This window comes from Ascaphus truei, unplaced genomic scaffold (assembly GCF_040206685.1).
Source record: "Ascaphus truei isolate aAscTru1 unplaced genomic scaffold, aAscTru1.hap1 HAP1_SCAFFOLD_2678, whole genome shotgun sequence".
Lineage (NCBI taxonomy): Eukaryota > Metazoa > Chordata > Amphibia > Anura > Ascaphidae > Ascaphus > Ascaphus truei.
The window spans coordinates 1,044-27,153 of record NW_027455619.1 but is presented as its reverse complement, the minus strand read 5'-3'; the positions used below and the strand labels follow the sequence as shown (position 1 = coordinate 27,153).

General features: G+C 41.0%; 12 non-coding genes across 12 annotated transcripts; 7 read left to right on the top strand and 5 right to left on the bottom strand.

Moving 5' to 3' along the window:
• Window positions 1-999: 999 nt before the first annotated feature.
• On the bottom strand, window positions 1,000-1,071 carry TRNAE-CUC (transfer RNA glutamic acid (anticodon CUC)). The gene has a single exon. It is a non-coding gene; the product is annotated as a tRNA-Glu (tRNA).
• A 675-nt stretch (window positions 1,072-1,746) lies between these two features.
• Window positions 1,747-1,819, top strand: TRNAF-GAA (transfer RNA phenylalanine (anticodon GAA)). Its single transcript has one exon. It is a non-coding gene; the product is annotated as a tRNA-Phe (tRNA).
• A 9,457-nt stretch (window positions 1,820-11,276) lies between these two features.
• TRNAE-CUC (transfer RNA glutamic acid (anticodon CUC)) lies at window positions 11,277-11,348 on the bottom strand. The gene has a single exon. It is a non-coding gene; the product is annotated as a tRNA-Glu (tRNA).
• A 669-nt stretch (window positions 11,349-12,017) lies between these two features.
• TRNAF-GAA (transfer RNA phenylalanine (anticodon GAA)) lies at window positions 12,018-12,090 on the top strand. The gene has a single exon. It is a non-coding gene; the product is annotated as a tRNA-Phe (tRNA).
• Window positions 12,091-15,855: 3,765 nt separating this feature from the next.
• Window positions 15,856-15,927, bottom strand: TRNAE-CUC (transfer RNA glutamic acid (anticodon CUC)). Its single transcript has one exon. It is a non-coding gene; the product is annotated as a tRNA-Glu (tRNA).
• A 664-nt stretch (window positions 15,928-16,591) lies between these two features.
• On the top strand, window positions 16,592-16,664 carry TRNAF-GAA (transfer RNA phenylalanine (anticodon GAA)). Its single transcript has one exon. It is a non-coding gene; the product is annotated as a tRNA-Phe (tRNA).
• A 1,239-nt stretch (window positions 16,665-17,903) lies between these two features.
• On the bottom strand, window positions 17,904-17,975 carry TRNAE-CUC (transfer RNA glutamic acid (anticodon CUC)). The gene has a single exon. It is a non-coding gene; the product is annotated as a tRNA-Glu (tRNA).
• A 666-nt stretch (window positions 17,976-18,641) lies between these two features.
• On the top strand, window positions 18,642-18,714 carry TRNAF-GAA (transfer RNA phenylalanine (anticodon GAA)). The gene has a single exon. It is a non-coding gene; the product is annotated as a tRNA-Phe (tRNA).
• Window positions 18,715-20,713: 1,999 nt separating this feature from the next.
• On the bottom strand, window positions 20,714-20,785 carry TRNAE-CUC (transfer RNA glutamic acid (anticodon CUC)). Its single transcript has one exon. It is a non-coding gene; the product is annotated as a tRNA-Glu (tRNA).
• Window positions 20,786-21,449: 664 nt separating this feature from the next.
• Window positions 21,450-21,522, top strand: TRNAF-GAA (transfer RNA phenylalanine (anticodon GAA)). The gene has a single exon. It is a non-coding gene; the product is annotated as a tRNA-Phe (tRNA).
• Window positions 21,523-24,507: 2,985 nt separating this feature from the next.
• On the top strand, window positions 24,508-24,580 carry TRNAA-UGC (transfer RNA alanine (anticodon UGC)). The gene has a single exon. It is a non-coding gene; the product is annotated as a tRNA-Ala (tRNA).
• A 403-nt stretch (window positions 24,581-24,983) lies between these two features.
• Window positions 24,984-25,056, top strand: TRNAF-GAA (transfer RNA phenylalanine (anticodon GAA)). Its single transcript has one exon. It is a non-coding gene; the product is annotated as a tRNA-Phe (tRNA).
• The last annotated feature ends 1,054 nt before the right edge of the window (window positions 25,057-26,110 follow it).

Below are 26,110 nucleotides of genomic sequence, written 5' to 3'. Positions count from 1 at the left end.
TTACCAGGAAGTAATACATTGAGAGTTACCTCTCGTTTTCAAGTATGTCCTGGGCACAGAGTAAAACAAATAGTACATGGTTACAAGTACAGTTACATACATGAACAGGGTATACATTATATACAAGACATTGCGTGCACAGTTAAAGAAAATGTATATTATGAGCATATGAAACAGTTACAGTTTTGCATTTGTGTGTGTGAGTGTGTATTGCATGTTTTTTAAAACACCTTATCTGTATAGAAAAAAAGCCTTCTTTTAGTAATGTACAGTTACAATATGAACATGTCCCCATCTCATCTCATCACCTGACTCTGGATACGAAACATCCATGTATTCTTTTGTAACTTTTGTTCAATTTTCATACAATTTGCTTGCTCCATTTCAGAAAATGAAATCTTTCAAATGGAAATAATTTGGAAACCGCTGTAACAAACAACACTGTACATGCTTATAGGTATATACATGCTCAGGGGTCGGTTTATGGATCTGTACACAATTATACATTGCCCACTTCGGCATTTTAATTCCCCCTTTTTAAATATTGTTACCAATATACATTTTGTGTGTGTGTGTGTGTGTGTGTGTTTGTGTGATGGGGTAGGTGGCGGTACTCAATGGCCGTGGCAATCTCGTCCTGAGTCCTGGTGACTGGAAATCATCATAATATAATAAATTGATTGAGTATGATTATAATTACTACAAATGTTCAAATAAAACCAAAATGTCGGCTAAGAAATGATATTGAAGCAATTTATGTTCATAAGTATGTAGGTGTGTATGTATAACTTTCCCCGACTAGCGCATTCTCTTCTTGCAATATTTCAATTGACATGCGCAATGAATACAATTCTTACAGTCACTTCCATTATCCTTTCTGTTTTCGGAATTGAATTAGCAAGAGATGGGTTTGCGCAAGTCTAAAATCAATGGGGGGAAATAAAATGACATTTCTGTCAACAGTAACTTAAGATATGAACAAAAAAAGAATCAGCTTTCTTCCCTGACCGGGAATCGAACCCGGGCCGCGGCGGTGAGAGCGCCGAATCCTAACCACTAGACAACCAGGGAAGATGCCTAGTATGGCGACAAAGGTCTACTTACTGGGCTCCGATGATTAGTATCGATTAACTCTCCTTCTCACCCAATCATCCACAGCCCTGGACATTCCAGCTGTGTCTGATAACTGGGATTCAGCAGTGCAAGTTCCCAGACAGATTTGCCCTGCAGAAAATGAAGCAGCCAGCACTGACGCACTTTCATGTAAGAGGGGAATTAGCTCACATGGTAGAGCGCTTGCTTTGCATGTAAGAGGTAGCGGGATCGATGCCCGCATTCTCCAAGTTTTTTTGGTGTGTAGTCAGTAGGGCCAGGCCTTCCAGACATTCTACTTTTACATGAGATCACTGATTGATATGATGACTTCACTGAAGCCTGTTAGTGCTATTGATTGTAGCAAATACTCTCTTTTGTTTACCTTGCTGCGTTTGCCAATACAGTGAACAAGAAAAGGAAAAATTCAACATTTTAAAGTGTTTCAAGCATTATAATATATACTAGATTGTACTAGATTGAAGGGATGCCCCAGATTTTACAGTGTTTACAGTTTGCACTTATTCCCATGAAGTCTTATATTGTATTCCCCCAGACTCTCTGAAAATTCACCTTTTCAAGGAAGCTTATCTGGCCTATCTCTAACATTGTGCTTCAGATCCGCTCCAGACACCTGTCCAAAAATCATGCATAGCCGAAATAGCTCAGTTGGGAGAGCGTTAGACTGAAGATCTAAAGGTCCCTGGTTTGATCCCGGGTTTCGGCAGATGATTTTGTCAATACCAGCAGCGGTTTATTGAGCAACCTTTACATTATTTAGAATCATAATAATAATAATAATAATAACAATTTGTCACCATATGACTTCTGATTCAGTTCAACCATTTTGTAAGAGATACCAAAGAATGAATGCAATGAATTGCAGTACCATCTTTTTGGCTTTTGTGTGTGCATTTTGCATTTGTGTGTGTGAGTGTGCATTTTATTTATTTATAAAATATTTTACCAGGAAGTAATACATTGAGAGTTACCTCTCGTTTTCAAGTATGTCCTGGGCACAGAGTAAAACAAATAGTACATGGTTACAAGTACAGTTACATACATGAACAGGGTATACATTATATACAAGACATTGCGTGCACAGTTAAAGAAAATGTATATTATGAGAGTATGAAACAGTTACAGTTTTGCATTTGTGTGTGTGAGTGTGTATTGCATGTTTTTTAAAACACCTTATCTGTATAGAAAAAAAGCCTTCTTTTAGTAATGTACAGTTACAATATGAACATGTCCCCATCTCATCTCATCCACCTGACTCTGGATACGAAACATCCATGTATTCTTTTGTAACTTTTGTTCAATTTTCATACAATTTGCTTGCTCCATTTCAGAAAAATGAAATCTTTCAAATGGAAATAATTTGGAAACCGCTGTAACAAACAACACTGTACATGCTTATAGGTATTGTGACAGAAACCAGGGGTTGGGGTAATAAACTCCATATACAGGGCTCCAGGATACTGAACAGTTTCTGTCCTGTCTAAGCTGAACAGGGCAGCCTCGTGGTACAGGCACTCCATTCCACAGTTTGTCTGCTGCCTGTTTTCTGTCACCTGTCATGCTGATTAGAGTTCAGGTATATAAGACTGTTTCCTGTTTCCTCTGAGCCCCGCCCAAGAGCCTGGAAGGCTGCTGAACTGCAGAGGGGTGAGAAAGCCTCTTTCCCAAATCGCTTCATTCATTCTGTTAGTTTGTCTAAAGACTGCAAAGGTTCTTATTTTGTTGGTGGAAGTGGACAAGCCACTTCCAACTCTGAGTCAGGGACATCTAAGTTTAAGTTATCGCTCAGACGAGCAGCTTTTTGTTTGGCTTTGTTTTCTGTTTAAACTGTGGCAGTCTCAGTGCCTGGGACTGAATAAACCAGGCATAGCCTGTTTAAAGGAACAGTACGTGACGTCTCATCATTTAACCTACCCTAAAAGACCGTGTTCTAACAGTCCCGGACAGACGGCGGAGCCCCGGAGTAAGCCGTTTGTCACATATGGTGGTGAATGCGGGCAGAACACTGAAAGGTCTGGGGGTTAAAGAACTTTAAAAAAAAAAAAAAAAAAAAAAGAAGGTTTTTTTTTTTCTCTCTCTCCAAACAAGATGGAAGACGTGGTGAGTGCGCTGGTACGCAATGTCGCTGTCCAGAAAGACGCGAATGAAGCCCTGCAACAGGCGAATGCAAACCAGCAAGAGACAAACCGCTTGCTGAGAGAGGAGCAACAGCGGTTTGCTCAGGGCTTACAGCAGGAACTCGAGATCCTGAGGGGGACTATCAGTAACCTTCCACTGGCAGCGGCAGCCCCAGTTCCGAAAATGACCAGGGCAAGCCACTACCTTCAGAAGATGGGACCCTCGGATGATGTGGAAGCCTATCTTCTCACGTTTGAACGCACGGCACAGAGAGAGGGATGGCCAGAAGCTGAGTGGGCTGGTCTAATCGCACCCTTCCTAAGCGGCGAACCCCAGAAGGCTTACTTTGATCTAGAGCCAGCCGAAGCTAACGTCTATGCAAAATTGAAGTTCGAGATCCTCGCCCGCCTCGGCGTAACCACGGCTGTTCGCGCCCAAAGGTTTCACGCATGGTCCTTCACGATGGATAAAGCCACCCGAAGCCAGATGTATGACCTCATCCACCTCGCCCGGAAGTGGCTACAACCCGAGATCAACTCAGCAAGCCACATCGTGGAACGGTTGGTCATGGACCAGTTCTTGAGGAAACTTCCCTCTGCCTTACGCCATTGGGTCAGTCGGAGTGACCCCCACAATGCGGATGAGCTTGTGGCCCTCGTAGAAAGGTACAATGCAGCAGGAGAGCACCCGCAACCCACAGTCGTGGAGCAACCCCACTACCCGAGGTTCCAGGACTCTTCCAGAGACGGTAAAAGGGTACCGGGGTTAAGGGGAGCTGAAGAGCGGCGACCACCTTCACGCAGCACCAGCAACAGTGGTTCGCACACTAAGGGCAATAGCCAACATGGGGAGCCGGGAAAAGGCTCTAAGTGGGACACAGACTATGTACCTAAATGTGTAAATTGTCATGAGAGGGGCCACACAGCAAAAATATGCCCACTAAATGATGAGCCCATGCAATGCAACAGCGTGGAACCTTATTCGCTGTTGTCCCAATGTATGGGCCCTAGCCCAGAGGACCCCTTGAATAACCATCTGTGGGCATTTGTAAAGGTTAATGGTAAGAGGGTTCGGGCACTTCTTCACTCTGGGAGTATGGTCACACTAGTGTCCGAATACCTATTGCCCATTAAGAAGAAACAGGTAAACAGTTCACAAAGAGTGGCAATTTGTTGTATACATGGGGATAATCATGAATATTCCACTGTTGATGTTTTTTTTTAAACAGAATTTGGTTCTTTAGATTTCAAGGTGGGTGTTGTACCCAAACTGGCACATGATGTGTTAATAGGGACCGACTTTCCCCATTTTCTAAAAATGTGGTCCCCAGCTCAGAATAGCGCCCAGAGTTCAATAGCAGACCATAACGAAGTGTTAGAAGAAACAAATCCTTTCCCTTTTTCAGAAATGGAGGTTGACGAGGGCCCAAATAAGAAGGGGGAAAAGGAGGAGTGCTGTGAAATTCCCTTCCCCATCACTACTTTGGTAGGGAATACCCCAAATCAAGATGTTGATCAGGCACTTACCACCCCAGTACAGGATAAGACCCTCGCTGACCTAGAGGTCAGTCCTGGGAGTTTTAAGAAGGCCCAGTGGGAGGACCCCACATTAGCGGTAGCAAGGGGAAATATACGGGACCAGAATAGTACTCATGGCCAACCAGATAGGTCACTTGCTTACCCCTACTTCGAGGTAGAGAACGACCTAGTATATCGGGTTGATAAAAGAAAATCAGTTACAACTAAACAATTGTTGGTACCACGGACATTCCGTAACGTAGTATTACACCTCGCACATAGTCATCCATTGGGGGGACACCTAGGGGTGGAAAAGACAAAAGAAAAGGTTCTCCGAAGCTTTTATTGGCCTGGGGTTCTGGCAGAAATTACAAACTATTGTTCCTCATGCCCAGAATGTCAGATCACCGCCCCGTTCAAAGCATACCGCAGCCCATTGGTACCCCTTCCCATAATAGAGGTACCATTTGACCGGATTGCTATGGATCTAGTAGGACCCCTAATAAAGTCTGCTAGGGGACATCAGCATATATTGGTAATATTAGATTATGCTACCCGATATCCGGAGGCAGTTCCCCTACGTAGCACCTCTGCTAAAAACATAGCAAAAGAGTTAGTACCTCTGTTTTCCCGGGTCGGAATTCCTAAAGAGATCTTATCTGACCAGGGAACACCATTTATGTCCCAAGTAACAAAAGAGCTATGTAAACTCCTAAAAATCAAGCATCTCAGAACCTCAGTCTATCATCCACAAACAGATGGTTTAGTGGAAAGGTTCAATAAAACCTTAAAGAGCATGTTACGCCGGGCGGTCGATAAGGATGGGAAAAACTGGGACTGTTTGTTACCATACCTGTTATTTGCCATTAGGGAAGTTCCCCAGTCATCCACAGGCTTCTCCCCGTTTGAACTATTGTATGGCCGACATCCAAGGGGCTTACTGGATATAGCCAAAGAAACTTGGGAACACGAGGTTACCCCTTACAGAAGTGTAATAGAGCATGTTGCCCAAATGCAGGACCGCATTGCTGCAGTCCTACCCATAGTGAGGGAACACATGGAGAAAGCTCAAGAAGCACAAAGGAATACGTATAATAAGGGTGCTAGGGTCAGAATTTTTTTTCCAGGTGATAGGGTACTAGTTCTGGTTCCCACCGTGGAGAGTAAATTCCTTGCTAAATGGCATGGGCCATATGAGGTCTTGGAAAGAGTGGGAGAAGTAAATTATAGGGTAAGGCAGCCAGGTAGGAGGAAACCTGAGCAAATTTACCATATAAACCTACTCAAGCCCTGGAAAGATAGAGAGGTCTTGTTAACCCTAGTACCCCCAGGTCCGTCAGAGAATCAAGAAACTGACCCAGAGGTTAGCATAGCTGAAACACTGTCCGTGCATCAGAAACGAGAGGTCCAGAGTTTAGTGAGAAGGAACAAAGAAATCTTCTCTACACAGCCAGGTAAAACTAACGTAATTAAACATGACATAGTCTCTGAACCGGGGGTCCGAGTTAACCTTAAACCGTACCGAATCCCAGAGGCCAAGAGAGAGGCTATAAGTTTAGAGGTTAAAAAAATGCTAAAACTAGGCGTAATTGAGGAATCCCAAAGTGGGTGGAACAGCCCTATATTTTTAGTCCCAAAGCCAGACGGTACAACAAGGTTTTGTAATGACTACCGGAAACTAAACGCGGTGTCAAAATTTGATACTTATCCTATGCCCAGGGTGGATGAACTTGTAGAGAGACTGGGCAAAGCCCGATATCTCACAACCCTAGACCTAACAAAAGGGTACTGGCAGGTTCCCCTCACAGAAAGGGCAAAAGAAAAAACAGCCTTCTCAACCCCAGACGGCCTCTTTCAATATAAGGTGCTGCCTTTTGGCTTACATGGAGCTCCCGCCACATTCCAAAGAATGATGGATAAAATTTTAAAACCACATGTTCGGTACGCTGCCGCCTACCTGGATGATGTGGTAATCCATAGTGAAGATTGGCAGTCCCACCTTCCAAAGGTCCAAGCTGTGCTCGACGCAGTTCGGTCTGCTGGACTAACTGCTAACCCCGCTAAATGCACTATTGGTCTGGAGGAGGCCAAGTATCTGGGGTATTCTATTGGTAGAGGGTTACTCAAACCACAAACACTCAAAGTAGAGGCGATACAAAATTGGCCAAGGCCAGTCACAAAAAAACAAGTAAGGACCTTTTTGGGGTTAATTGGCTACTATAGGAGGTTTATTCCCAATTTTGCAACTAAGGCAACCCCACTAACCGACCTCACAAAAGCAAGAGGACCGCTAATGGTAAAGTGGTCCCCCGAAGCCGAACAGGCCTTTAGAAGCCTGAAAGAAGCTCTCTGTGCCCAACCAGTGTTGGTCACACCTGACTTCTCCAAAGAGTTCGTAGTCCAAACCGACGCATCTGAGGTAGGGCTGGGGGCGGTACTCTCCCAGGAGTCTCAAGGGGAGGAGCACCCCATCCTTTATTTAAGTAGGAAACTAAATCCCCAGGAGAAAAATTACTCCATAGTCGAGAAAGAGTGTCTCGCAATAAAGTGGGCTGTAGAGACACTCAAGTATTATCTGTTGGGGAGAAAGTTCCGATTGGTCACAGATCATGCACCCCTTACCTGGATGTGTCAAAATAGGGAGAAGAACGCTAGGGTGACCAGGTGGTTCCTAAGCCTACAGCCCTTTAAATTTTCTGTGGAACACAGGTCGGGGCACAAACATGGCAATGCCGACGGGTTGTCAAGGATGCACTCCCTAATATCCATGGTCGCTCACCCCTCGAGGTCTGAGCTGGGGGGGAGGATATGTGACAGAAACCAGGGGTTGGTAATAAACTCCATATACAGGGCTCCCAGGATACTGAACAGTTTCTGTCCTGTCTAAGCTGAACAGGGCAGCCTCGTGGTACAGGCACTCCATTCCACAGTTTGTCTGCTGCCTGTTTTCTGTCACCTGTCATGCTGATTAGAGTTCAGGTATATAAGACCTGTTTCCTGTTTCCTCTGAGCCCCGCCCAAGAGCCTGGAAGGCTGCTGAACTGCAGAGGGGTGAGAAAGCCTCTTTCCCAAATCGCTTCATTCATTCTGTTAGTTTGTCTAAAGACTGCAAAGGTACTTATTTTGTTGGTGGAAGTGGACAAGCCACTTCCAATTCTGAGTCAGGGACATCTAAGTTTAAGTTATCGCTCAGACGAGCAGCTTTTTGTTTGGGCTTTGTTTTCTGTTTAAACTGTGGCAGTCTCAGTGCCTGGGACTGAATAAACCAGGCATAGCCTGTTTAAAGGAACAGTACGTGACGTCTCATCATTTAACCTACCCTAAAAGACCGTGTTCTAACAGTCCCGGACAGACGGCGGAGCCCCGGAGTAAGCCGTTTGTCACAGTATATACATGCTCAGGGGTCGGTTTATGGATCTGTACACAATTATACATTGCCCACTTCGGCCATTTTAATTCCCCCTTTTTAAATTATTGTTACCAATATACATTTTGTGTGTGTGTGTGTGTGTTTGTGTGATGGGGTAGGTGGCGGTACTCAATGGCCGTGGCAATCTCGTCCTGAGTCCTGGTGACTGGAAATCATCATAATATAATAAATTGATTGAGTATGATTATAATTACTACAAATGTTCAAATAAAACCAAAATGTCGGCTGAGAAATGATATTGAAGCAATTTATGTTCATAAGTATGTAGGTGTGTATGTATAACTTTCCCCGACTAGCGCATTCTCTTCTTGCAATATTTCAATTGACATGCGCAATGAATACAATTCTTACAGTCACTTCCATTATCCTTTCTGTTTTCGGAATTGAATTAGCAAGAGATGGTTTGCGCAAGTCTAAAATCAATGGGGGGAAATAAAATGACATTTCTGTCAACAGTAACTTAATGCAAAAACCGTCTTGCATTATTGGCGATACTGCTGTGCTTGTGACCATAGCATTAAACATCAACAGTTCACAGACTGGTGTTGGTCAAAATATTTAATGAGCAAATGGCAGCAAAGTTGGATGTGTTCTGCATGTTGTTTCTATTTTCTGATGACAGAAATGGTCACAAAAATGGATACACATAGTATCTTGTTATGTATAGACTTAGACTGTAAGCTCTTCGGGGGAGCAGCAACTCTTTTTCCGGATCTTTCCTTTTATGTCTGTAGCGCTTTTTACCATTATGTTTCCTATAATTTTCCCATGATGTCTCTTATTATTATATCCATGACAGATGTACTGTAGGATACTGTATCCCTAGCCATATATTTATTATATTCCAGTTTTGTCACTTGTATTATTGCTGTGAAGCGCTATGTATATTCCCCTTATGGTGACAAACTGGATAATATTTCCATATATGTCTCCTATTATTTTCCCATGGTATCTATTATTATTATTATTAATATTATTTTTAATAATATTATTATTATTATATCCATGCAGAATGTAGGATAGTGTCATCTAAAAGCACATATTGATTAAATGGTTGAAAATGATGCCTCCGTTTTTTGCCAAGATTGTCTTGACACTTACACCCCAAAACTTCAATAGAGCCACACTTAAAAGACATCATCATTCTTTTTGATTCAAATGTACTTTTATGGTGCAGAAGCTGCATGCTGCCTGTGCCTTCAGTGTATGCATTTGTCAGTGTGTCTCTATCTGCCTCTCTGTCTCTTAATGGCCAGTCAGCCTGTGTGATGATGTCAGCATATGTCTGGTCTGTGATGTTAGAGACGCATTGTGACATCATCACATATACTGGCTGCTAGGTGAAGAGAGAGAGAGAGAGAGAGAGAGAGAGAGCGAGAGAGAGAGAGCGAGAGAGAGAGAGAGAGAGAGGAGAGAGAGAGAGAGAGAGAGAGAGAGAGAGAGAGAGAGAGAGAGAGAGGAGAGAGAGAGAGAGAGGAGAGAGAGAGAGAGAGAGAGAAGAGAGAGAGAGAGAGAGAGAGTGGCTCCTCCCTCCCATGCAAATGAATGGAGTGAGAGGAGAGGAGCAGAGGGACAGAAGCCTGTGCTGCTTCTGCTGTTAATGGGACAGGTTTTGGGGCGCTGTTTCTTGCTCTATATCCCTCCCACCCACTCTCTCAGGGGTAGAAAGTTTTCAAGTGAGAGAGGAAAGGAAGGGTAAATGGAAGCTGAGGAGAGCTGGTCCTGTCCCTCTTGTTGGTAAAGAGGGTGCATCCACAAAGAGGTAAGGAGATAGGTTTATTTTAATTCAAGAAGGAGTGCCTGGTGGCGAAGCTGGCGTGCCCTGTCACACTACAGACCCCTCTGTGCGTGTGTGCGCGTGTGTGCGCGTGTGTGCGCGTGTGTGTGCCTGTGTCTGCAGGGGGTATCAGTCCCATCCATAGATAACAGGGGTGCTGCCGCTGCTGCTGCTGCTGCTGCTGCTCATATTTTAGCAATAGGCACATCCCTTTGGTGTTAATTAGTGTTTGCAGTACCATCTTTTTGGCTTTTGTGTGTGCATTTTGCATTTGTGTGTGTGAGTGTGCATTTTATTTATTTATAAAATATTTTACCAGGAAGTAATACATTGAGAGTTACCTCTCGTTTTCAAGTATGTCCTGGGCACAGAGTAAAACAAATAGTACATGGTTACAAGTACAGTTACATACATGAACAGGGTATACATTATATACAAGACATTGCGTGCACAGTTAAAGAAAATGTATATTATGAGCATATGAAACAGTTACAGTTTTGCATTTGTGTGTGTGAGTGTGTATTGCATGTTTTTTTAAAACACCTTATCTGTATAGAAAAAAAGCCTTCTTTTAGTAATGTACAGTTACAATATGAACATGTCCCCATCTCATCTCATCCACCTGACTCTGGATACGAAACATCCATGTATTCTTTTGTAACTTTTGTTCAATTTTCATACAATTTGCTTGCTCCATTTCAGAAAAATGAAATCTTTCAAATGGAAATAATTTGGAAACCGCTGTAACAAACAACACTGTACATGCTTATAGGTATATACATGCTCAGGGGTCGGTTTATGGATCTGTACACAATTATACATTGCCCACTTCGGCCATTTTAATTCCCCCTTTTTAAATTATTGTTACCAATATACATTTTGTGTGTGTGTGTGTGTGTGTGTTTGTGTGATGGGGTAGGTGGCGGTACTCAATGGCCGTGGCAATCTCGTCCTGAGTCCTGGTGACTGGAAATCATCATAATATAATAAATTGATTGAGTATGATTATAATTACTACAAATGTTCAAATAAAACCAAAATGTCGGCTAAGAAATGATATTGAAGCAATTTATGTTCATAAGTATGTAGGTGTGTATGTATAACTTTCCCCGACTAGCGCATTCTCTTCTTGCAATATTTCAATTGACATGCGCAATGAATACAATTCTTACAGTCACTTCCATTATCCTTTCTGTTTTCGGAATTGAATTACTGTAGCAAGAGATGGGTTTGCGCAAGTTCTAAAATCAATGGGGGGAAATAAAATGACATTTCTGTCAACAGTAACTTAAGATATGAACAAAAAAAGAATCAGCTTTCTTTCCCTGACCGGGAATCGAACCCGGGCCGCGGCGGTGAGAGCGCCGAATCCTAACCACTAGACAACCAGGGAAGATGCCTAGTATGGCGACAAAGGGTCTACTTTACTGGGCTCCGATGATTCAACTCTCCTTCTCACCCAATCATCCACAGCCCTGGACATTCAGCTTGTGTCTGATAACTGGGATTCAGCAGTGCAAGTTCCCAGACAGATTTGCCCTGCAGAAAGTGAAGCAGCCAGCACTGACGCACTTTCATGTAAGAGGGGAATTAGCTCACATGGTAGAGCGCTTGCTTTGCATGTAAGAGGTAGCGGGATCGATGCCCGCATTCTCCAAGTTTTTGGTGTGTAGTCAGTAGGGCCAGGCCTTCCAGACATTCTACTTTTACATGAGATCACTGATTGATATGATGACTTCACTGAGCCTGTTAGTGCTATTGATTGTAGCAAATACTCTCTTTTGTTTACCTTGCTGCGTTTGCCAATACAGTGAACAAGAAAAGGAAAAATTTCAACATTTTAAAGTGTTTCAAGCATTATAATATATACTAGATTGTACTAGATTGAAGGGATGCCCCCCAGATTTTACAGTGTTTACAGTTTGCACTTATTCCCCATGAAGTCTTATATTGTATTCCCCCAGACTCTCTGAAAATTCACCTTTTCAAGGAAGCTTATCTGGCCTATCTCTAACATTGTGCTTCAGATCCGCTCCAGACACCTGTCCAAAAATCATGCATAGCCGAAATAGCTCAGTTGGGAGAGCGTTAGACTGAAGATCTAAAGGTCCCTGGTTCGATCCCGGGTTTCGGCAGATGATTTTGTCAATACAGCAGCGGTTTATTGAGCAACCTTTACATTATTTAGAATCATAATAATAATAATAATAATAACAATTTGTCACCATATGACTTCTGATTCAGTTCAACCATTTTGTAAGAGATACCAAAGAATGAATGCAATGAATTGCAGTACCATCTTTTTGGCTTTTGTGTGTGCATTTTGCATTTGTGTGTGTGAGTGTGCATTTTATTTATTTATAAAATATTTTACCAGGAAGTAATACATTGAGAGTTACCTCTCGTTTTCAAGTATGTCCTGGGCACAGAGTAAAACAAATAGTACATGGTTACAAGTACAGTTACATACATGAACAGGGTATACATTATATACAGACATTGCGTGCACAGTTAAAGAAAATGTATATTATGAGCGTATGAAACAGTTACAGTTTTGCATTTGTGTGTGTGAGTGTGTATTGCATGTTTTTTTAAAACACCTTATCTGTATAGAAAAAAAGCCTTCTTTTAGTAATGTACAGTTACAATATGAACATGTCCCCATCTCATCTCATCCACCTGACTCTGGATACGAAACATCCATGTATTCTTTTGTAACTTTTGTTCAATTTTCATACAATTTGCTTGCTCCATTTCAGAAAAATGAAATCTTTCAAATGGAAATAATTTGGAAACCGCTGTAACAAACAACACTGTACATGCTTATAGGTATATACATGCTCAGGGGTCGGTTTATGGATCTGTACACAATTATACATTGCCCACTTCGGCCATTTTAATTCCCCCTTTTTAAATTATTGTTACCAATATACATTTTGTGTGTGTGTGTGTGTGTGTTTGTGTGATGGGGTAGGTAGCGGTACTCAATGGCCGTGGCAATCTCGTCCTGAGTCCTGGTGACTGGAAATCATCATAATATAATAAATTGATTGAGTATGATTATAATTACTACAAATGTTCAAATAAAACCAAAATGTCGGCTAAGAAATGATATTGAAGCAATTTATGTTCATAAGTATGTAGGTGTGTATGTATAACTTTCCCCGACTAGCGCATTCTCTTCTTGCAATATTTCAATTGACATGCGCAATGAATACAATTCTTACAGTCACTTCCATTATCCTTTCTGTTTTCGGAATTGAATTAGCAAGAGATGGGTTTGCGCAAGTCTAAAATCAATGGGGGGAAATAAAATGACATTTCTGTCAACAGTAACTTAATGCAAAAACCGTCTTGCATTATTGGCGATACTGCTGTGCTTGTGACCATAGCATTAAACATCAACAGTTCACAGACTGGTGTTGGTCAAAATATTTAATGAGCAAATGGCAGCAAAGTTGGATGTGTTCTGCATGTTGTTTCTATTTTCTGATGACAGAAATGGTCACAAAATGGATACACATAGTATCTTGTTATGTATAGACTTAGACTGTAAGCTCTTCGGGGGAGCAGCAACTCTTTTTCCGGATCTTTCCTTTTATGTCTGTAGCGCTTTTTACCATTATGTTTCCTATAATTTTCCCATGATGTCTCTTATTATTATATCCATGACAGATGTACTGTAGGATACTGTATCCCTAGCCATATATTTATTATATTCCAGTTTTGTCACTTGTATTATTGCTGTGAAGCGCTATGTATATTCCCCTTATGGTGACAAACTGGATAATATTTCCATTATGTCTCCTATTATTTTCCCATGGTATCTATTATTATTATTATTAATATTATTTTTAATAATATTATTATTATTATATCCATGCAGAATGTAGGATAGTGTCATCTAAAAGCACATATTGATTAAATGGTTGAAAATGATGCCTCCGTTTTTTGCCAAGATTGTCTTGACACTTACACCCCAAAACTTCAATAGAGCCACACTTAAAAGACATCATCATTCTTTTTGATTCAAATGTACTTTTATGGTGCAGAAGCTGCATGCTGCCTGTGCCTTCAGTGTATGCATTTGTCAGTGTGTCTCTATCTGCCTCTCTGTCTCTTAATGGCCAGTCAGCCTGTGTGATGATGTCAGCATATGTCTGTGATGTTAGAGACGCATTGTGACATCATCACATATACTGGCTGCTAGGTGAAGAGAGAGAGAGAGAGAGAGAGAGAGAGAGAGAGAGAGAGAGAGAGAGAGAGAGAGAGAGAGAGAGAGAGAGAGAGAGAGAGAGAGAGAGAGAGAGAGAGAGAGAGAGAGAGAGAGGCTCCTCCCTCCCATGCAAATGAATGGAGTGAGAGGAGAGGAGAGGAGAGGAGCAGAGGGACAGAAGCCTGTGCTGCTTCTGCTGTTAATGGGACAGGTTTTGGGGCGCTGTTTCTTGCTCTATCTCCCTCCCACCCACTCTCTCAGGGGTAGAAAGTTTTCAAGTGAGAGAGGAAAGGAAGGGTAAATGGAAGCTGAGGAGAGCTGGTCCTGTCCCTCTTGTTGGTAAAGAGGGTGCATCCACAAAGAGGTAAGGAGATAGGTTTATTTTAATTCAAGAAGGAGTGCCTGGTGGCGAAGCTGGCGTGCCCTGTCACACTACAGACCCCTCTGTGCGTGTGTGCGCGTGTGTGCGCGTGTGTGCGCGTGTGTGTGCCTGTGTCTGCAGGGGGTATCAGTCCCATCCATAGATAACAGGGGTGCTGCCGCTGCTGCTGCTGCTCATATTTTAGCAATAGGCACATCCCTTTGGTGTTAATTAGTGTTTGCAGTACCATCTTTTTGGCTTTTGTGTGTGCATTTTGCATTTGTGTGTGTGTGAGTGTGCATTTTATTTATTTATAAAATATTTTACCAGGAAGTAATACATTGAGAGTTACCTCTCGTTTTCAAGTATGTCCTGGGCACAGAGTAAAACAAATAGTACATGGTTACAAGTACAGTTACATACATGAACAGGGTATACATTATATACAAGACATTGCGTGCACAGTTAAAGAAAATGTATATTATGAGCGTATGAAACAGTTACAGTTTTGCATTTGTGTGTGTGAGTGTGTATTGCATGTTTTTTTAAAACACCTTATCTGTATAGAAAAAAAGCCTTCTTTTAGTAATGTACAGTTACAATATGAACATGTCCCCATCTCATCTCATCCACCTGACTCTGGATACGAAACATCCATGTATTCTTTTGTAACTTTTGTTCAATTTTCATACAATTTGCTTGCTCCATTTCAGAAAAATGAAATCTTTCAAATGGAAATAATTTGGAAACCGCTGTAACAAACAACACTGTACATGCTTATAGGTATATACATGCTCAGGGGTCGGTTTATGGATCTGTACACAATTATACATTGCCCACTTCGGCCATTTTAATTCCCCCTTTTTAAATTATTGTTACCAATATACATTTTGTGTGTGTGTGTGTGTGTTTGTGTGATGGGGTAGGTGGCGGTACTCAATGGCCGTGGCAATCTCGTCCTGAGTCCTGGTGACTGGAAATCATCATAATATAATAAATTGATTGAGTATGATTATAATTACTACAAATGTTCAAATAAAACCAAAATGTCGGCTAAGAAATGATATTGAAGCAATTTATGTTCATAAGTATGTAGGTGTGTATGTATAACTTTCCCCGACTAGCGCATTCTCTTCTTGCAATATTTCAATTGACATGCGCAATGAATACAATTCTTACAGTCACTTCCATTATCCTTTCTGTTTTCGGAATTGAATTAGCAAGAGATGTGTTTGCGCAAGTCTAAAATCAATGGGGGGAAATAAAATGACATTTCTGTCAACAGTAACTTAAGATATGAACAAAAAAAAGAATCAGCTTTCTTTCCCTGACCGGGAATCGAACCCGGGCCGCGGCGGTGAGAGCGCCGAATCCTAACCACTAGACAACCAGGGAAGATGCCTAGTATGGCGACAAAGGGTCTACTTACTGGGCTCCGATGATTCAACTCTCCTTCTCACCCAATCATCCACAGCCCTGGACATTCAGCTGTGTCTGATAACTGGGATTCAGCAGTGCAAGTTCCCAGACAGATTTGCCCTGCAGAAAGTGAAGCAGCCAGCACTGACGCACTTTCATGTAAGAGGGGAATTAGCTCACATGGTAGAGCGCTTGCTTTGCATGTAAGAGGTAGCGGGATCGATGCCCGCATTCTCCAAGTTTTTTGGTGTGTAGTCAGTAGGGCCAGGCCTTCCAGACATTCTACTTTTACATGAGATCACTGATTGATATGATGACTTCACTGAAGCCTGTTAGTGCTATTGATTGTAGCAAATACTCTCTTTTGTTTACCTTGCTGCGTTTGCCAATACAGTGAACAAGAAAAGGAAAAATTCAACATTTAAAGTGTTTCAAGCATTATAATATATACTAGATTGTACTAGATTGAAGGGATGCCCCAGATTTTACAGTGTTTACAGTTTGCACTTATTCCCATGAAGTCTTATATTGTATTCCCCCAGACTCTCTGAAAATTCACCTTTTCAAGGAAGCTTATCTGGCCTATCTCTAACATTGTGCTTCAGATCCGCTCCAGACACCTGTCCAAAAATCATGCATAGCCGAAATAGCTCAGTTGGGAGAGCGTTAGACTGAAGATCTAAAGGTCCCTGGTTCGATCCCGGGTTTCGGCAGATGATTTTGTCAATACCAGCAGCGGTTTATTGAGCAACCTTTACATTATTTAGAATCATAATAATAATAATAATAATAACAATTTGTCACCATATGACTTCTGATTCAGTTCAACCATTTTGTAAGAGATACCAAAGAATGAATGCAATGAATTGCAGTACCATCTTTTTGGCTTTTGTGTGTGCATTTTGCATTTGTGTGTGTGAGTGTGCATTTTATTTATTTATAAAATATTTTACCAGGAAGTAATACATTGAGAGTTACCTCTCGTTTTCAAGTATGTCCTGGGCACAGAGTAAAACAAATAGTACATGGTTACAAGTACAGTTACATACATGAACAGGGTATACATTATATACAAGACATTGCGTGCACAGTTAAAAAAATGTATATTATGAGCGTATGAAACAGTTACAGTTTTGCATTTGTGTGTGTGAGTGTGTATTGCATGTTTTTTTAAAACACCTTATCTGTATAGAAAAAAAAGCCTTCTTTTAGTAATGTACAGTTACAATATGAACATGTCCCCATCTCATCTCATCCACCTGACTCTGGATACGAAACATCCATGTATTCTTTTGTAACTTTTGTTCAATTTTCATACAATTTGCTTGCTCCATTTCAGAAAAATGAAATCTTTCAAATGGAAATAATTTGGAAACCGCTGTAACAAACAACACTGTACATGCTTATAGGTATATACATGCTCAGGGGTCGGTTTATGGATCTGTACACAATTATACATTGCCCACTTCGGCCATTTTAATTCCCCCTTTTTAAATTATTGTTACCAATATACATTTTGTGTGTGTGTGTGTGTGTGTGTTTGTGTGATGGGGTAGGTGGCGGTACTCAATGGCCGTGGCAATCTCGTCCTGAGTCCTGGTGACTGGAAATCATCATAATATAATAAATTGATTGAGTATGATTATAATTACTACAAATGTTCAAATAAAACCAAAATGTCGGCTAAGAAATGATATTGAAGCAATTTATGTTCATAAGTATGTAGGTGTGTATGTATAACTTTCCCCGACTAGCGCATTCTCTTCTTGCAATATTTCAATTGACATGCGCAATGAATACAATTCTTACAGTCACTTCCATTATCCTTTCTGTTTTCGGAATTGAATTAGCAAGAGATGGGTTTGCGCAAGTCTAAAATCAATGGGGGGAAATAAAATGACATTTCTGTCAACAGTAACTTAAGATATGAACAAAAAAAGAATCAGCTTTCTTTCCCTGACCGGGAATCGAACCCGGGCCGCGGCGGTGAGAGCGCCGAATCCTAACCACTAGACAACCAGGGAAGATGCCTAGTATGGCGACAAAGGGTCTACTTACTGGGCTCCGATGATTCAACTCTCCTTCTCACCCAATCATCCACAGCCCTGGACATTCAGCTGTGTCTGATAACTGGGATTCAGCAGTGCAAGTTCCCAGACAGATTTGCCCTGCAGAAAGTGAAGCAGCCAGCACTGACGCACTTTCATGTAAGAGGGGAATTAGCTCACATGGTAGAGCGCTTGCTTTGCATGTAAGAGGTAGCGGGATCGATGCCCGCATTCTCCAAGTTTTTTGGTGTGTAGTCAGTAGGGCCAGGCCTTCCAGACATTCTACTTTTACATGAGATCACTGATTGATATGATGACTTCACTGAAGCCTGTTAGTGCTATTGATTGTAGCAAATACTCTCTTTGGTTTACCTTGCTGCGTTTGCCAATACAGTGAACAAGAAAAGGAAAAATTCAACATTTTAAAGTGTTTCAAGCATTATAATATATACTAGATTGTACTAGATTGAAGGGATGCCCCAGATTTTACAGTGTTTACAGTTTGCACTTATTCCCATGAAGTCTTATAATTGTATTCCCCCAGACTCTCTGAAAATTCACCTTTTCAAGGAAGCTTATCTGGCCTATCTCTAACATTGTGCTTCAGATCCGCTCCAGACACCTGTCCAAAAATCATGCATAGCCGAAATAGCTCAGTTGGGAGAGCGTTAGACTGAAGATCTAAAGGTCCCTGGTTCGATCCCGGGTTTCGGCAGTTGATTTTGTCAATACCAGCAGCGGTTTATTGAGCAACCTTTACATTATTTAGAATCATAATAATAATAATAATAATAACAATTTGTCACCATATGACTTCTGATTCAGTTCAACCATTTTGTAAGAGATACCAAAGAATGAATGCAACGTACAGTATGAAACAATAGCATTAAAAATCAGTGTTGCACATATAGGTATTGGCAAAATGATACAATAAGTGAGAGCAAGCAAAGTGGATTGTGTGCTGTATTTTGTTTATATGAGGCGGGCATCAAAATAACTAAACTATTGCTAGGTTTTTTACTCTCTGAAAGCTCTGAGACATCAAGACAGGTGAATAGTTCCTCCACCAGAGCTCCAAGAGACACCGGCTTCAGCGCGAAGAAGACATACATAAAACCGTCTTGCATTATTGGCGATAACTGCTGTGCTTGTGACCATAGCATTAAACATCAACAGTTCACAGACTGGTGTTGGTCAAAATATTTAATGAGCAAATGCAGCAAAGTTGGATGTGTTCTGCATGTTGTTTCTATTTTCTGATGACAGAAATGGTCACAAAATGGATACACATAGTATCTTGTTATGTATAGGACTTAGACTGTTAGCTCTTCGGGGGAGCAGCAACTCTTTTTCCGGATCTTTCCTTTTATGTCTGTAGCGCTTTTTACCATTATGTTTCCTATAATTTTCCCATGATGTCTCTTATTATTATATCCATGACAGATGTACTGTAGGATACTGTATCCCTAGCCATATATTTATTATATTCCAGTTTTGTCACTTGTATTATTGCTGTGAAGCGCTATGTATATTCCCCTTATGGTGACAAACTGGATAATATTTCCATTATGTCTCCTATTATTTTCCCATGGTATCTATTATTATTATTATTAATAATATTATTTTTAATAATATTATTATTATTATATCCATGCAGAATGTAGGATTATACAGGAGTGCCTGGTGGCGAAGCTGGCGTGCCCTGTCACACTACAGACCCCTCTGTGCGCGTGTGCGCGTGTGTCTGCAGGGGGTATCAGTCCCATCCATAGATATCAGGGGTGCTGCCGCCGCCGCTACTGCTGCTCATATTTTAGCAATAGGCACATCCCTTTGGTGTTAATTAGTGTTTGCAGGACCATCTTTTTTGCTTTTGTGTGTGCATTTTGCATTTGTGTTTCTGAGTGTGTATTGCATGTTTTTTTAAATACCTTATCTGTATAGAAAAAAAGCCTTCTTTTAGTAATGTACAGTTACAATATGAACATGTCCCCATCTCATCTCATCCACCTGACTCTGGATACGAAACATCCATGTATTCTTTTGTAACTTTTGTTCAATTTTCATACAATTTGCTTGCACCATTTCAGAAAAATGAAATCTTTCAAATGGAAATTATTTGGAAACCGCTGTAACAAACAAACACTGTACATGCTAATAGGTATATACATGCTCAGGGGTCGGTTTATGGATCTGTATACCCTTATACATTGCCCACTTCGGCCATTTTAATTCCCCCTTTTAAATTATTGTTACCAATATACATTTTTTGTGTGTGTGTTTGTGTGATGGGGTAGGTGGCGGTACTCAATGGCCGTGGCAATCTCGTCCTGAGTCCTGGTGACTGGAAATCATCATAATATAATAAATTGATTGAGTATGATTATTATTACTACAAATGTTCAAATAAAACCAAAATGTCGGCTAAGAAATGATATTGAAGCAATTTATGTTCATAAGTATGTAGGTGTGTATGTATAACTTTCCCCGACTAGCGCATTCTCTTCTTGCAATATTTCAATTGACATGCGCAATGAATACAATTCTTAAAGTCACTTCCATTATCCTTTCTGTTTTCGGAATTGAATTAGCAAGAGATGGGTTTGCGCAAATCTAAAATCAATGGGGGGAAATAAAATGACATTTCTGTCAACAGTAACTTAAGATATGAACAGAAAAAGAATCAGATTGGGTTTTCAAAACAAAAGCTTTCTTTCCCTGACCGGGAATCGAACCCGGGCCGCGGCGGTGAGAGCGCCGAATCCTAACCACTAGACAACCAGGGAAGATGCCTAGTATGGCGACAAAGGGTCTACTTACTGGGCTCCGATGATTCAACTCTCCATCTCACCCAATCATCCACAGCCCTGGACATTCAGCTGTGTCTGATAACTGGGATTCAGCAGTGCAAGTTCCCAGACAGATTTGCCCTGCAGAAAGTGAAGCAGCCAGCACTGACGCACTTCCATGTAAGAGGGGAATTAGCTCACATGGTAGAGCGCTTGCTTTGCATGTAAGAGGTAGCGGGATCGATGCCCGCATTCTCCAAGTTTTTTGGTGTGTAGTCAGTAGGGCAAGGCCTTCCAGACATTCTACTTTTACATGAGATCACTGATTGATATGATGACTTCACTGAAGCCTGTTAGTGCTATTGATTGTAGCAAATACTCTCTTTGGTTTACCTTGCTGCGTTTGCCAATACAGTGAACAAGAAAAGGAAAAATTCAACATTTTAAAGTGTTTCAAGCATTATAATATGTACTAGATTGTACTAGATTGAAGGGATGCCCCAGATTGTACAGTGTTTACAGTTTGCACTTATTCCCATGAAGTCTTATATTGTATTCCCCCAGACTCTCTGAAAATTCACCTTTTCAAGAAGCTTATCTGGCCTATCTCTAACATTGTGCTTCAGATCCGCTCCAGACACCTGTCCAAAAATCATGCATAGCCGAAATAGCTCAGTTGGGAGAGCGTTAGACTGAAGATCTAAAGGTCCCTGGTTCGATCCCGGGTTTCGGCAGATGATTTTGTCAATACCAGCAGCGGTTTATTGAGCAAACCTTTTCATTATTTAGAATAATAATAATAATTTGTCACCATATGACTTCTGATTCAGTTCAACCATTTTATAAGAGATACCAAAGAAAGAATGCAACGTATGAAACAATAGCATTAAAATCAGTGTTGCACATATAGGTATTGGCAAAATGATACAATAAGTGAGAGCAAGCAAAGTGGATTGTGTGCTGTATTTTGTTATATGAGGCGGGCATCAAAATAACTAAACTAGTGCTAGGTTTTTTACTCTCTGAAAGCTCTGAGACATCAAGACAGGTGAATAGTTCCTCCACCAGAGCTCCAAGAGACACCGGCTTCAGCGCGAAGAAGACATACATAAAACCGTCTTGCATTATTGGCGATACTGCTGTGCTTGTGACCATAGCATTAAACATCAACAGTTCACAGACTGGTGTTGGTCAAAATATTTAATGAGCAAATGGCAGCAAAGTTGGATGTGTTCTGCATGTTGTTTCTATTTTCTGATGACAGAAATGGTCACAAAATGGATACACATAGTATCTTGTTATGTATAGACTTAGACTGTAAGCTCTTCGGGGGAGCAGCAACTCTTTTTCCGGATCTTTCCTTTTATGTCTGTAGCGCTTTTTACCATTATGTTTCTATCATTTTCCCATGATGTCTCTTATTATTATATCCATGACAGATGTACTGTAGGATACTGTATCCCTAGCCATATATTTATTATATTCCAGTTTTGTCACTTGTATTATTGCTGTGAAGCGCTATGTATATTCCCCTTATGGTGACAAACTGGATAATATTCCCACTATGTCTCCTATTATTTTCCCATGGTATCTATTATTATTATTAATATAATAATATTATTATTATTAAATCCATGCAGAATGTAGGATAGTGTCATCTAAAAGCACATATTGATGAAATGGTTGAAAATGATGCCTCCGTTTTTTGCCACGATTGTCTTGACACTTAAACCCCAAAACTTCAATAGAGCCACACTTAAAAGACATCATCATTCTTTTTGATTCAAATGTACTTTTATGGTGCAGAAGCTGCATGCTGCCTGTGCCTTCAGTGTATGCATTTGTCAGTGTGTCTCTATCTGCCTTTCTGTCTCTTAATGGCCAGTCAGCCTGTGTGATGATGTCAGCATATGTCTGTGATGTTAGAGACGCATTGTGACATCATCACATATACTGGCTGCGAGAGAGAGAGAGAGAGAGAGAGAGAGAGAGAGAGAGAGAGAGAGAGAGAGAGAGAGAGAGAGAGAGAGAGAGAGAGAGAGAGAGAGAGAGAGAGAGAGAGAGAGAGAGAGAGAGAGAGAGAGAGAGAGAGAGAGAGAGAGAGAGAGAGAGAGAGAGAAAGCAGCTCCTCCCTCCCATGCAAATGAATGGAGTGAGAGGAGAGGAGCAGAGGGACAGAAGCCTGTGCTGCTTCTGCTGTTAATGGGACAGGTTTTGATGCGCTGTTTCTTGCTCTATCTCCCTCCCACCCACTCTCTCAGGGGTAGAAAGTTTTCAAGTGAGAGAGGAAAGGAAGGGGAAATGGAAGCTGAGGAGAGCTGGTCCTGTCCCTCTTGTTGGTAAAGAGGGTGCATCCACAAAGAGGTAAGGAGATAGGTTTTTTTTTAATTCAAGAAGGAGTTTTTTAATTCAAGAAGGAGTGCCTGGTGGGCGAAGCTGGCGTGCCCTGTCACACTACAGACCCCTCTGTGCGCAGTGTGCGCCTGTGTCTGCAGGGGGTATCAGTCCCATCCATAGATATCAGGGGTGCTGCCGCCGCCGCTACTGCTGCTCATATTTTAGCAATAGGCACATCCCTTTGGTGTTAATTAGTGTTTGCAGGACCATCTTTTTTGCTTTTGTGTGTGCATTTTGCATTTGTGTGTCTGAGTGTGTATTGCATGTTTTTTTTAAATACCTTATCTGTATAGAAAAAAAAGCCTTCTTTTAGTAATGTACAGTTACAATATGAACATGTCCCCATCTCATCTCATCCACCTGACTCTGGATACGAAAACCATCCATGTATTCTTTTGTAACTTTTGTTCAATTTTCATACAATTTGCTTGCACCATTTCAGAAAAATGAAATCTTTCAAATGGAAATTATTTGGAAACCGCTGTAACAAACACACTGTACATGCTAATAGGTATATACATGCTCAGGGGTCGGTTTATGGATCTGTATACCCTTATACATTGCCCACTTCGGCCATTTTTAATTCCCCTTTTTAAATTATTGTTACCAATATACATTTTTTGTGTGTGTGTTTGTGTGATGGGTAGGTGGCGGTACTCAATGGCCGTGGCAATCTCGTCCTGAGTCCTGGTGACTGGAAATCATCATAATATAATAAATTGATTGAGTATGATTATAATTACTACAAATGTTCAAATAAAACCAAAATGTCGGCTAAGAAATGATATTGAAGCAATTTATGTTCATAAGTATGTAGTGTGTGTATGTATAACTTTCCCCGACTAGCGCATTCTCTTCTTGCAATATTTCAATTGACATGCGCAATGAATACAATTCTTACAGTCACTTCCATTATCCTTTCTGTTTTCGGAATTGAATTAGCAAGAGATGGGTTTGCGCAAGTCTAAAATCAATGGGGGAAATAAAATGACATTTCTGTCAACAGTAACTTAAGATATGAACAGAAAAGAATCAGATTGGGTTTTCCAAACAAAAGCTTTCTTTCCCTGACCGGGAATCGAACCCGGGCCGCGGCGGTGAGAGCGCCGAATCCTAACACTAGACAACCAGGAAGATGCCTAGTATGGCGACAAAGGGTCTACTTACTGGGCTCCGATGATTCAACTCTCCTTCTCACCCAATCATCCACAGCCCTGGACATTCAGCTGTGTCTGATAACTGGGATTCAGCAGTGCAAGTTCCCAGCCAGATTTGCCCTGCAGAAAGTGAAGCAGCCAGCACTGACGCACTTTCATGTAAGAGGGGAATTAGCTCACATGGTAGAGCGCTTGCTTTGCATGTAAGAGGTTGCGGGATCGATGCCCGCATTCTCCAAGTTTTTGGTGTGTAGTCAGTAGGGCAAGGCCTTCCAGACATTCTACTTTTACATGAGATCACTGATTGATATGATGACTTCACTGAAGCCTGTTAGTGCTATTGATTGTAGCAAATACTCTCTTTGGTTTACCTTGCTGCGTTTGCCAATACAGTGAACAAGAAAAGGAAAAAATTCAACATTTTAAAGTGTTTCAAGCATTATAATATGTACTAGATTGTACTAGATTGAAGGGATGCCCCAGATTGTACAGTGTTTACAGTTTGCACTTATTCCCATGAAGTCTTATATTGTATTCCCCCAGACTCTCTGAAAATTCACCTTTTCAAGGAAGCTTATCTGGCCTATCTCTAACATTGTGCTTCAGATCCGCTCCAGACACCTGTCCAAAAATCATGCATAGCCGAAATAGCTCAGTTGGGAGAAGCGTTAGACTGAAGATCTAAGGTCCCTGGTTCGATCCCGGGTTTCGGCAGATGATTTTGTCAATACCAGCAGCGGTTTATTGAGCAACCTTTTCATTATTTAGAATAATAATAATTATTTGTCCCATATGACTTCTGATTCAGTTCAACCATTTATAAGAGATACCAAAGAAAGAATGCAACGTATGAAACAATAGCATTAAAAATCAGTGTTGCACATATAGGTATTGGCAAAATGATACAATAAGTGAGAGCAAGCAAAGTGGATTGTGTGCTGTATTTTGTTTATATGAGGCGGGCGCATCAAAATAACTAAACTAGTGCTAGGTTTTTTACTCTCTGAAAGCTCTGAGACATCAAGACAGGTGAATAGTTCCTCCACCAGAGCTCCAAGAGACACCGGCTTCAGCGCGAAGAAGACATACATAAAACCGTCTTGCATTATTGGCGATACTGTCTGTGCTTGTGACCATAGCATTAAACATCAACAGTTCACAGACTGGTGTTGGTCAAAATATTTAATGAGCAAATGGCAGCAAAGTTGGATGGTGTTTCTGCATGTTGTTTCTATTTTCTAAGGACAGAAATGGTCACAAAATGGATACACATAGTATCTTGTTATGTATAGACTTAGACTGTTAGCTCTTCGGGGGAGCAGCAACTCTTTTTCTGGATGTTTCCTTCTATGTCTGTAGCGCTTTTTTACCATTATGTTTCTATAATTTCCCATGATGTCTCTTATTATTATATCCATGACAGATGTACTGTAGGATACTGTATCCCTAAGCCATTATTTTATTATATTCCAGTTTTGTCACTTGTATTATTGCTGTGAAGCGCTATGTATATTCCCCTTATGGTGACAAACTGGATAATATTCCCACTATGTCTCCTATTATTTTCCCATGGGTATCTATTATTATTATTAATATTAATAATATTATTATTATTACATCCATGCAGAATGTAGGGATAGTGTCATCTAAAAGCACATATTGATGAAATGGTTGAAAATGATGCCTCCGTTTTTTTGCCACGATTGTCTTGACACTTAAACCCCAAAACTTCAATAGAGCCACACTTAAAAGACATCATCATTCTTTT